Below are 11,513 nucleotides of genomic sequence, written 5' to 3'. Positions count from 1 at the left end.
AATCATAGTTCAACTCCCTGATGTATAGCAAGTAATTGTGAAGACGATGGCCTGGATCAGGTGCATTTTAGTCTCTAGACTGACATCATTGTTCTTTAGCACTTTGGACGTCTCTCTGACAGCACCCTTTCCCAATGCAATTAATCTTTTGCTTTTCTGATGCTGGTGCCGAGGGTGTTGATTGTGCAGTTGAGCAAGCTGAAATTGTTAACAACCTCAAACTCTTCTCCATCTATCATGGTGCTGCCAATTGGCCCACTAGTGAGAACCATGCTAAATACATTTTCTCCCTTTCTCTATTTTACCTTTTTGCTTCTTCTAAACCATGGCTGACTCTGAGAAGAATGGGAATCCCAGAACACTTGATCGTTCTAATGCGAAACTTATACTTGGACCAGGAGGCAGTCGTCAGAACAGAGCAAGGGAACACTGCATGGTTCAAAATTGGGAAGGGCATACGCCAGGGATGCATCCTATCTCCATACCTTTTCAACCTATATGCAGAACAGATTATCCGGGAGGCTGGGCTCTATGAGGAGAAATGTGGGGTCAAGATTGGTGGACGATTTATCAACAACCTGCGTTATGTGTATGACACAACCCTGCTTGCTGAAACTAAAGAGGACCTGAAGCACCTGCTGCAGAGTGTCAAGGAGTGCAGCCTACAATATGGATTTAGGTTCAATGTCAAGAAGACAAATATTCTCACCAGTGGACCAATTGGCAGCATCAGGATGGATGGTGAAGAGATTGAGATTGTACACAGCTTTAGTTTGCTTGGCTCCACAGTCAACAGTCTTGGCACCAGCAGCCAGGAAATTAAAAGGCCTATTGCCATGGGAAAGTCTGCTGTTAGGAACCTCTCCAAAGTACTGCATTTCAATGGTGTCTCTCTGGAGACTAAGGTGTGTCTGATACAGGCTATGGTCTTCGCAATCACTTGTTATGCATCAGAAAGTTGGACAATGACCAGGGAGGATAGAAGGAGAATTGATGCCTTTGAGCTGTGGTGCTGGAGAAGAGTATTGAGAATACCATGGACTGCTAGGAAAACAAACAGATTTGTCCTGGAAAGGGTTAAACTGGGTGGCTCCTTGGAGGCAAGGATTCTGAGGCTCCGTCTAACATACTTTGGACATGTTGTGAGGAGAGACCGGTCCTTTGAGAGGGATATCATGCTTGGGAGGGTGGAGGGACAGCGCAGGAGAGGAAGGCCCTCTATGAGGTGGATTGATTCAGTGACTAGGATAATTGGGATGAGAGTGTCAGAGACAGTGCAATTGGCACAGGACAGAGCAGAGTTTAGGGCTGTTGTACATAGGGTCGCTATGAGTCGCAAGTGACTCGACGGCACATAGGAACAACAACAACAACATTTTTATGTTTAAGGAGCCCTACCATATTGTTGTTGTTGTGGTTTGTGTTGTTAGATGCCATTGAGTCAATTACGCCTCAAAGCAATCCTATGGATAACAGATCTGAACACTGCCCTATCCTGCGTCATCCTCACAATCTCTGACACACTTGAGCCCATTGCTGCAGTCTCTGTGTCAATCCACCTGGTTGAGGGCCTTTCTCTCCTTCACTGTCCCTCCACCTTTCCAAGCATGATGTCCCTCTCCAAGGAATAGTCTCACTAAGCAACATTCCCAAAGTATGTAAGACAAAGCTTTATCATTTTTTAGTCCAAGGAACACTCTAGCTATACCTTCTCGAACACTTATCTGTTTGTTCTTTTGGCAGTCCATGGGATATGAAGTACTCTTTTCCAACACCACAGTTCAACGTTATCAAATTCTTCTTCTGTCATCCTTATTCATTGCCTAGCTCTCAGATGCATAGCAAGTGATTGAAAAGACCATGGTCTGAATCAGATGCACCTTACTCCTCAAACTGACATCATTGCTACTCAGTAATTTGGAAAGGTCCCTGACTACAGACTTTCCCAGTATAATTCACCTTCCGATTTCCTTACTGCTGGCACCTAGGCTATGGATCCAAGTAAGATGAAGTTGTTTACAGTCTCAATCTTTTCTCTAACACAATGTTGACTATTGGTCCAGAGGTGAACAGTTTTGTTTTCCTGACATTAAGATGTAATACATACTGAAGGCTGCAGTGTTTGTGCTAACTTGGAGGTTAGCAATTTGGATCTACCATCCTTTCTGTGGGATAAAGATGGGCAGTCTCCTTCCCTAAAGATTTATAACCTCAGAAACCTGATGGAGGGTTGGTGAGTTGATGGAACCAATTCAAAGTCACTGACTGAGTAGTTTTTCTTGTTTTTAAGTGGTGTTTGAGGCTTCCTGGTAACTCAATGTTTAAGCACTCAAATACTAACCAAAATTTCGATGACTGCAATCCTTTAACTCTCTCAAGGGGGAAAGATGTACCCATATGTATCACAGCCTTAGAAGCCAAATGGGCAGTTCCACTTTGTCCTGTTGGTAGATATGAGTGGAAATGGACCCAGAGTTTCAGGGGTGTGTTTATGAGGTTGTGTGCTGTTGTTGTTATGTGCCGTCAACTCATAGTTGTGTGCTACATGCAGAAATATTTGAGACATTTGTAGGGAAAACATGGTTTAAGGGCTTGACAGAGAAGAAACAAGGGAGAAGTGAAGTTAAATTTAAGGGGTAGGACAATTAAAACATTTTTATAAGCATAATAATTTTTGTCAGGGTACAGATAAAGATATACGTAGAGGACAGATTAATTGAAAACGAACTCTGGCTGTCTTCATCCCAGACTCACAACTACATAAAGAACATCATCTGCGCCAGACCCATTTTGCGTGTCATCCTTGCGCAGGGGCCATGCTAATCTTCTCTGTATCGTTCCAATTTTAGTATATGTGCTGCCGAAGCGAGCACGTGCGCCAGACCCATTTTCACACTCTGAACCCTTCCAACTCTCCCTGCTCAGGGCAGCTTGTCTGCACCCGCATGATTTCCTCACACAAGGTGTTAGTTCCATTTCTCACTGTCATTTTATCATTTGGTAACTTGCATATGTTATGTTGTTGTTGTTAGGTGCCATCGAGCTGACTACAACTCAAAGCCATCCCATGAACAATGGATCTGAACCCTGCCCTATTCTATGCCATCCTCACCATCTCTGCCACACTTGAGCCCATTGCAACTGTCACTGTGTCAATCAATATGACGTGAGGACCAAATGAGCCGAGGACGGGGTTAGTTGGCAGGGTTATGCTGAGTCCAAGTCCATCTTCACCTAAAAGTTGCCCATTCTTAATCCTACTGAAGAGTTAATGCACTAGAGGAGAGTAATACTGTAAAAAGCAGCTTTGCTCTTTTTTATCTCTTCGCACATTTTAGCATTCTGCTCTCTTTTCGCAGTTCTTATACATATGCATTTGAAGCCTTCCCCATATTAGAATTCTTCTAGGAAAAGACATTGAGAGGTAGGCTTTGAATTTATCATTGGTCAATCACAGAGTATATCACACAGAAAAGGATACATATGTAGCTGTTCAAGTAGGAGTCCTGGTGCACATTGATTAAGGTAGCTGCTGAGAGTTGGATTTTCAACTGCACTGGCCAATCTAGGGTGAAAAAGGTGTCCAGAATAAGAGGTATATTACAAAGAGGACTGGGATGAGAGGCAATGCGGAGAAATAATTGTGCAACAATGAATATTTTTTTTAAAAAAACAACCCAAAAACAGTGGTTGAGGGGAAATGAAGGGAAGGAGAGGGTAAAATGAGCAGCAATGAATGAATGAAAATCTAACTTTTCTGTAAACCTTCATTAAAATTACAATTAAAATTTTAAAATTTTATACATAAAAGATATTTATAGTCTTATAATCCTAGTGTAGCTTTGCTCGCTTGGTCTGTAGGGAACTGCACTGCTAATCCAATGTCTACATGTCTCCATAGGTTTCAATCCACCATCCAAGAGAGAAAGATGGGTAATCTCCTCCTGTGTAATTTATAGTCTCTGAAAACCTGAAGTTGGAGGGTCAGCTAGGTGTTGATTCTGATTCCACAAAATGAGTGTGAGGTTTTGATGATTTACAATCCACTGGACAGCAGTGGGGGTTTGTTTGTTTGTTTGAAGTTGTGGTTTGATTTACTAACTAGATTTTTCTCCCAAAAGTTCATCCATGTATGCGTGCTGACAAATCAAGCTACCTAAATGACATGAATGTCGGGACTGACTTGTGAGCTGGCCTGTTAGTGCGTTTTCTAAGGCTGGACATTACGAGAGAGGAGATGGCCATCTTCATCTTCACTCTCAGAGATGCTGGTGTGCTGGACCTGCCAGAGCATGGCCATAGCCTTTGGGTTAGTAATACAGCTTCCAATGGCCTTGGCCGCCAGAGCTCCCTGGGTGTGATGGGTGGAGCAGCCATGCTAAAGACCTCACTCTCATCTGTGAATTGGGAAATATGTTTAGCATCACTCGGCGACTTCACATATGCTGGCATCCCCGGGTACTGCTGACACAAGGGAATTGTGGTTATTTGCAAGCTAATGTGCTGTATCCACACAGTGACAAACCCAAGAAGTGTGTGGGGTCAGAGAGAGCTACTGGGAACAGTTGTAGACGTATCTGCCTCCTACATGGACTGGGTGGGGCTGGCTTCACAGAACAACAACCTGGGCAGTGAATTGGGCTGCTGACAGGCAGGTGAAGGACCTCGAGTATGAGGTGGATTACCAATCAAACTCCTTCAAAGAACATATAAAAGTTATTTTGCAGGCATTTTATTGCCGGGGTCATTTACCCCTCACAATTTACTCAGTCTTGTGACTTTTCAAAATCTTTGTATGATCAGAAAAAATAAGTCTACATTTCCTCTTCCTAACTTCTTAAGTGGTGCTGCAAAGGTACATACCTGTTAGCAATCAAAGATATATTGTTGTAAACTCCCTTCAGGGAGGTAATGGAAAACAATGAGGCTATTCTTCAGTGATGGAAAATTAGTCTTGTTTTTTTCAGCATTATATCATTCCTGGACCATTTGCAGTAATATCTGGGTTCGTGTGAATCAATCAAAGATGCTAAGCTCTGTAAGTCCTCCCTAACTATATTTAAATTCTAATCTTGATGTTTCCCCTACTACTTGTAAATGTACCCAAGAGAGTAATTTGTATTAATTCATTGATAGGCTTTCATTTTGCTCTGTAACAATCCTGGATATTCTGTGCTGTTCATATTCTGTTCACCAGGACACATATATCCCCACCCTAGCACCATAAGAGCAGATATTGATCACTGCACTGTTTCTCAGTAAAATATACTAACTGTGGGCTAGAAGGAAAGTCAGAGATGTTAAAAGAAACCCAAATTCTCAACACATCTTTATATGAAAGATATTCCCACCTCTTCCCCCCTTAGATTCCCAGACATGTTTTACTAGTTACCCTTCTATTTTTACATTAATGGTCACACGCAGTATTTTTGTTCTAGTAAGACTGAGTTAGCTCACTCAGTATATTGCTCAACAGACCCTCCCAAGTTATATTGTATAGGGGAGTGAGAGCAGCGGGATGAGGGATGGGGTAGAAGCATTGCTGTTTTATACACAATTTTTGCATTGATTTATATTGTAATATATTATGCTGCTGTTCATGTCCGTCGAGTTGAACATGACTCATAGACACCCTATGAGCAAAAGGCATGAAGCCCCTCTATAACTATTGCTATTTATCAATGTTCATAGAGTTTCTGGAGGCATGTTGTTTAGGAAGTGGATACCACTCCTGCTTCCAAAATATAGTGCTGTCAAAACAATACATTGAAAAAGAGAAAGTACATTGAATAAATATAGTTGACTTTGCTTTGGTGAAGGCTACTTCGTTTATATCACAGGTGCTCTTTTAGTATGATTCTATAAATTAGCCAAAAACAGGGATGACTTCATAGATCAACTCCAAAATGAAAGAAAGTTTAAAACTTGCAAAAAACACAGCCATATTATTCTTTGTAAATATAGTGGCTCTTCAGACATTTATGCTTGAATCTTCTTGTGAAAATATTTTGTTCTTTTACTGAAATTGCTTCCTAAATCACTAAAAAAACAAATTCGGCTTTAAGCTTTACCCTGATGTTATCTGAAAAATTTTTTCTTTAAAATATTTTTCAAAGGACCATTTTGATATGTTGAGAATGTGGGTTTCTTTTGGCATCTCTGACTTTCCTTCTAGCCCAGACTTAGTATATCTTAGTGAGAAATGGTGCGGTGGTCAATATCTGCTCTTATGGCTAAGATTGAGCAGAAGAGGAATCTCAGAACACCTAACTCATGTGCTCATGCGAAACCAACACCCAGACAAAGAAGCTGCTGTTTGAACAAAGCAAGGAAACACTGCATGATGTAAAGCTAGGAAAGGTGTGTGGCAGGGTTGCGTCGTTTCTCCATACTTATTCAATCTATTGTTGGTGATGGTGTTATGTGTCGTTGAGTTACCTACAACCTATAGCGACCTCATGTACAGCAACTGTGAACCAAACCCTGTCCTGAGCCATTCTCATTAACTTCAATCCGCATTGCCTCAGTTACTGTATCAATCAATCTCATCGAGAGTTTTCCTCTCTTGCCCTGTCTCTCCACCTTTCAAAGCATGATGTTATTCTCCAAGGACCAGTCTCTCCTGGCCATGTGCACAAAGTATGAAACAGAACTTCAATATCCTAGATTCCAATGAGAAACTTGGTTTCACCCTCTCCAAGACAGATTTATTTGTTTTCTTGGCAGTCCATGGTATGTTCAAGACTCTTCTCCAGCACCACAACTTGAAGGAATCTATTCTTCTTCTGTCATCCTTAGTCATTGTCCGGCTCTCTGTTGCATATCAAGTAATTGTGAAGAACGTGACCTGGATCAGATGCACCTTAGCCTCTAGACTGACATAGTTCTTTTTCAGCAGTCTGGAGAGGTCCCTGACAGCAGATTTTACCAGTGCAGTTCATCTTTTGATTTCCTGACTGCTGGTGTTATGACTGTTGATTATGGAAAGAGCATGCTGTAATTGTTAAAAATCTCCATCTCTTCTCCATCTGTCATGGTGCTGCCAATTGTCTCAGTGATGAGAATCTTTGTCTTCTTGATGTTGATCTTCAATCTATATTAAAGACTACAACAGTCCTTGACCTTTTGCAGCAAGTGCTTCAGGTCCTCCGCAGTTTCAGCAAGCAAAGTTGTGTCATCTGTATATCATGGGTTGTTAATGAGTCTTCCTCCAATCTTGATACCACATTCCTCCTCATAAAGTCCTGCTTCCCAATTGCTCTGTTCTGCATAATGGAAAGGTATGGGGACAAGATGCATCTCTGATGCACTCCTTTACTGATTTTGAACCATTCAGTGTTTCCTATCTCTGTTCTGAGGACTGCTTTTTAGTCCAAGTATAGGTTTCATATAAGTACAATCAAGTGTCTGAGATTCCCATTTTCCTCAAGTTTAGCTACAATTTATTGTGATCCACACAGTCAAATACCTTTGCATAGTCAATGAAACACAGATGTGGTGGTTGTATTATATTGTGTGCTGTAGAGTTAGAACCAATCTCTAGCTGACCTTTCAGTGGGTTTTCAGAGGTAGCAAATTGGATGGGAGTTGACTACCCATCTTTATCCTGCAGAGTGACTGGTGGATCCAAACCACATGTCATTGCATACATTTGCATGCTTTCCTGAACCATTGGCAGAATAATTTTCTTATCAAACAAATAGGGACAATTGGCAATATCATGGTAGACAAAGAAGAGATTGAAATTGTTAACAGTTTCTGCTTTCTTGGCTCCACAATCAACACTCCTGGAAATCAAAAGATGAATTACACTGGGAAAATCTGCAGTCAGGGACCTCTCCAGAATACTGGGGAGCAATTATGTCACCCTAGAGACTAAGGTGCATGTGGTCCAAACCATAGTCTTTGCAATCACATGCTATGCATCAGAAAGCTAGACAATGACTAAGGATGATAGAAGAAGAATTAATGCCTTAGAGTTGTGCTGCTGGAGAAGAGTGTTAAATATATCATGGACTGCTAAAAGAACAAACAGATCTGTACTGGAAAAGGTGAAACCAGGCTGTTCCTTGGAGGCAAGGATTTTGATGCTTCATCTCATATATTTTGGGCATGTTGTCAGGAGGGACCATCCTTGGAGAAGGATATCATGCTTGGAAGGGTGGAGGGACAGCACAGGAGAGAAAGACACTGGATGAGATGAATTGACTCAGTGATTAGGGTAATGGAGGTAAGTGTGTCAGAGCCATGCAATTGGCTCATGATAGAGTGGGTCCAGAGCTGTCATACACAGTGTTGCCATGAGTCACAGGTGATTCAATGGCTCATAACGACAACAAAAACAAAGCCATCCAAGGTGGCAGTAGGCTGTTAATGACTTTAGTTTCATGTGATAAAAGAACAGTTAACTTTTCTCACATAACACCTCAGATCTAAGATTTTCTTTGAGTTTCACATAGATTGAGTTCACAGTGATTGACTGAATAGATGACTCATAGGGTGAATGAGTAGAAGATGACAGGGAAGACTGAAGCTGTTCCCCTGAGATGGGCAAATATGTTAGGAAAGAGAATGATAAGTAAGCTATAATCTTAGAGAAGATACTTTAGATATAAATAAGCATGAAAAAAACCCCAAACTTAAATCAGAATGACCTGATACAGGTTGAGAAGTATGTTCAAGAACGATCAAAACACTAAAAGTAAGAAGAAAGGAACAATCTGATCAGGTAATTTCTGGAAGGGCTAAAAGGAGCCTAGTCCCAGGTTAAGTAAAAGTTCAAGTGTCTGAAGAAATTAGCCAGAGTAATAAAATAAGGAGGTCATGGGAAGGTCTCCTCTCAGGAATTGATAAAATATACTCAATCATTAAGTCCTTATTTATGCCATATAAACTCACATTATAAAAATTAACTCATGGACATATTTGTTTTTGAAACTCAGGAAAGAAATCATTTTGTAATTAGCATATCAGAGACATAATTGGACTTAAAACCAAAGACCTAGAGACTAAATGCTTAGATTTGAACTTAAGCATTACCTAACTTTAACACTGATACCTTTTTAACTCTGTTGATCTGTCTCCTGAACTAAATTCTGGTTGATGACTCAAGCTAGAAGAAGAGTGAACTACTTGGGGGCGGGGGGGGGAAGAAAAATTTGTATATCATCCACAAAGGTTGAAACTGAAAGAAGGTGAAAAGAGTGTAAAGGCTGATGTCAGTCTGGAGACTAAGGTGTGCCTGATTCAGGCCATAGTCTTCACAGTTACTGGCTATGCATCAGAAATCTGGACAATGACTAAGAAGGATAGAAAGACAATTAATGCCTTCAAGCTATAATGCTGAAGAGTATTGAATACCATGGACTGCTAGGAGAACAAACAGGTAGTCCTGTTGTTGTTGTTGTTGTTGTTGTTGTTGTTATGTGCCGTCGAGTCGTTTGCAACTCATAGCAACCCTATGTACAACAGCCCTAAACCCTGCTCTATCCTGTGCCAATAGCATTGCCTCTGATACACCCATCCCGATTACCCCAGGGTGAAACCAGGTTGCTCCATGGAGACAAGGATTCTAAAGCTCCATCTGACATACTTTGGCCAGGTTGCAAGGAGGGACCAGTCCTTGGAGAGGGATATCATACTTGGAAGGGTAAAGGGATAGCACAAGAGGAAGACCTTTGATGAGATGGATTGATTCAATGACTGGGGTAATGGGAGTAGGTGTGTCAGAGGCAATAAGGTTGGCACAGGATAGAGCAGGGTTCAGAACTGTTGTACATAAGGTCACTATGTGTTGCAAGCAACTCGACAGCACATAACAAAACAAAGGCCATTTAGGAGCTAGGAGAGAAAAAGTCTTCCATTTCTTAGCAAAGGAGCTCAGGATTGTGAGATGACCTATCAAAAGAGTTTATTCCCTAAGTCCTCTGACTGTGGGAGGGGAATTACTGTGGATACTGAAGATTGCTAACCACACAGGATACATTTTTTTTTTTTTCTTTTCTGGATAGGGCAGTGTATATAGGGGTAAGGAAGAGAAGAAAATAAAAAGAATAAAAGTTACAAATGCCAAGCCTATAAAACTTGGAGGCACAAGTCCTTTGCCAGGAACCGGGTGTGTAACTGTTGATGAGTGGAGATAAAACTGGGGGTGGGGGTGGTGCCAAGTTAACGGCCTGGGACTCATGTTTTGGATTGCTTCCTTGGGAGAGGTGTCTGATTTTGTCACCTGGCACAGATAGACATTGCTGAAGAATGATTTCTAAGTCTGGGACCCATTTTGCAGGCCATATTTTTGCATTATATATAATTTAATTAGATATGCTTTATCTGCTTGGTAAAATCAGAAAACTGACACTTTTGGCAGTGTTTTACATTTTATTATTTGATTTTTATGTTTCAGATTTTAAGGATACATACTATGACATATATCCTACTTACAAAATTAGGCTCAGATGTTTATTGTGTCAAATCTATTATATATATATATATATATATATATATATTTAAATTATATATAATAATAATTATATATAATATATAATATAATTATATATAATAATTATGTATTATATAAATTAGTTCATTATTTGAGAAAAATAAGATAGATGAGGAGATGAGCATTTTGTTGACTTTTTTGTTTGGTTTTGTATACTTTGGATTCTTTTTGCTTATGTTTGGAATTGAACACAACCTACCAAGGGAAATGTAAGTTTAACTGTGCCCAATAAATCCACACATTGATTTTTCTGAAGTTCCTACTCATATCTAACTCATATCACAAGCTTTATGACAGATGAATTTTCAGATCCTTTTAAAAAGATATTTACAAAGCATATTTGTGGAATTACTCCTTGCTTACGTTTATTTTTCACATAATGCCAAGAACCTTGTGACAACTAACTCCTTCCAATTGCCAAAATTCCAAATTTCTCTTTTAAAACCTAAATTTCCTCATGTAGTCTCTTTGTTAAACTCTGTCAAGATAGCACTTCTGTTTTCAGTAGAAAGAGCTTATCACAGGCTCCAGTCATTATGCCCACCTCTCAGTGCCCAAGCATCCCTAACTACCTCCTCGCCACAGCTTTTTCTGTATTCCCTCCAATATGAACTGTTTATATTGCCAAACATATCATACCTTCTTTTGTTTTCTTTTCAACCCTGCTTTTTTATAGTTGTATGTCATAGAGTCTGAACTAACCCACGGTTGAGCCTCCAGTGGGTTTTCAGAGGCTGTAAATCACATGGGAAGAGACTGCCCATCCTTCTTCTGTAGAGGAGCGAGGAGACCATGTACCTTTGTGTTGGCAGCACAGTTCCTTACCACTAAATGACCTGAGCTCCTAATGCTATCATTTCTACCGGAAACATTGCCCTTACCTCTCTCTTTTATGGTTTTTAAATCTTATCACTTTCCTGTTGTGATTGTAAACTGTAACCAGTCTTTTGATAGTAATCCCATGCATAATGAAATTGGACCATTTTATTTCATTAGATTTTCATTGGCTAAATGT

This window comes from Elephantulus edwardii, unplaced genomic scaffold (genome assembly GCF_000299155.1).
Source record: "Elephantulus edwardii isolate Elephantulus edwardi_28Jun2011 unplaced genomic scaffold, EleEdw1.0 scaffold00018, whole genome shotgun sequence".
NCBI lineage: Eukaryota > Metazoa > Chordata > Mammalia > Macroscelidea > Macroscelididae > Elephantulus > Elephantulus edwardii.
The sequence above is the reverse complement of the archived record's forward strand: the minus strand, read 5'-3'. Positions refer to the sequence as shown.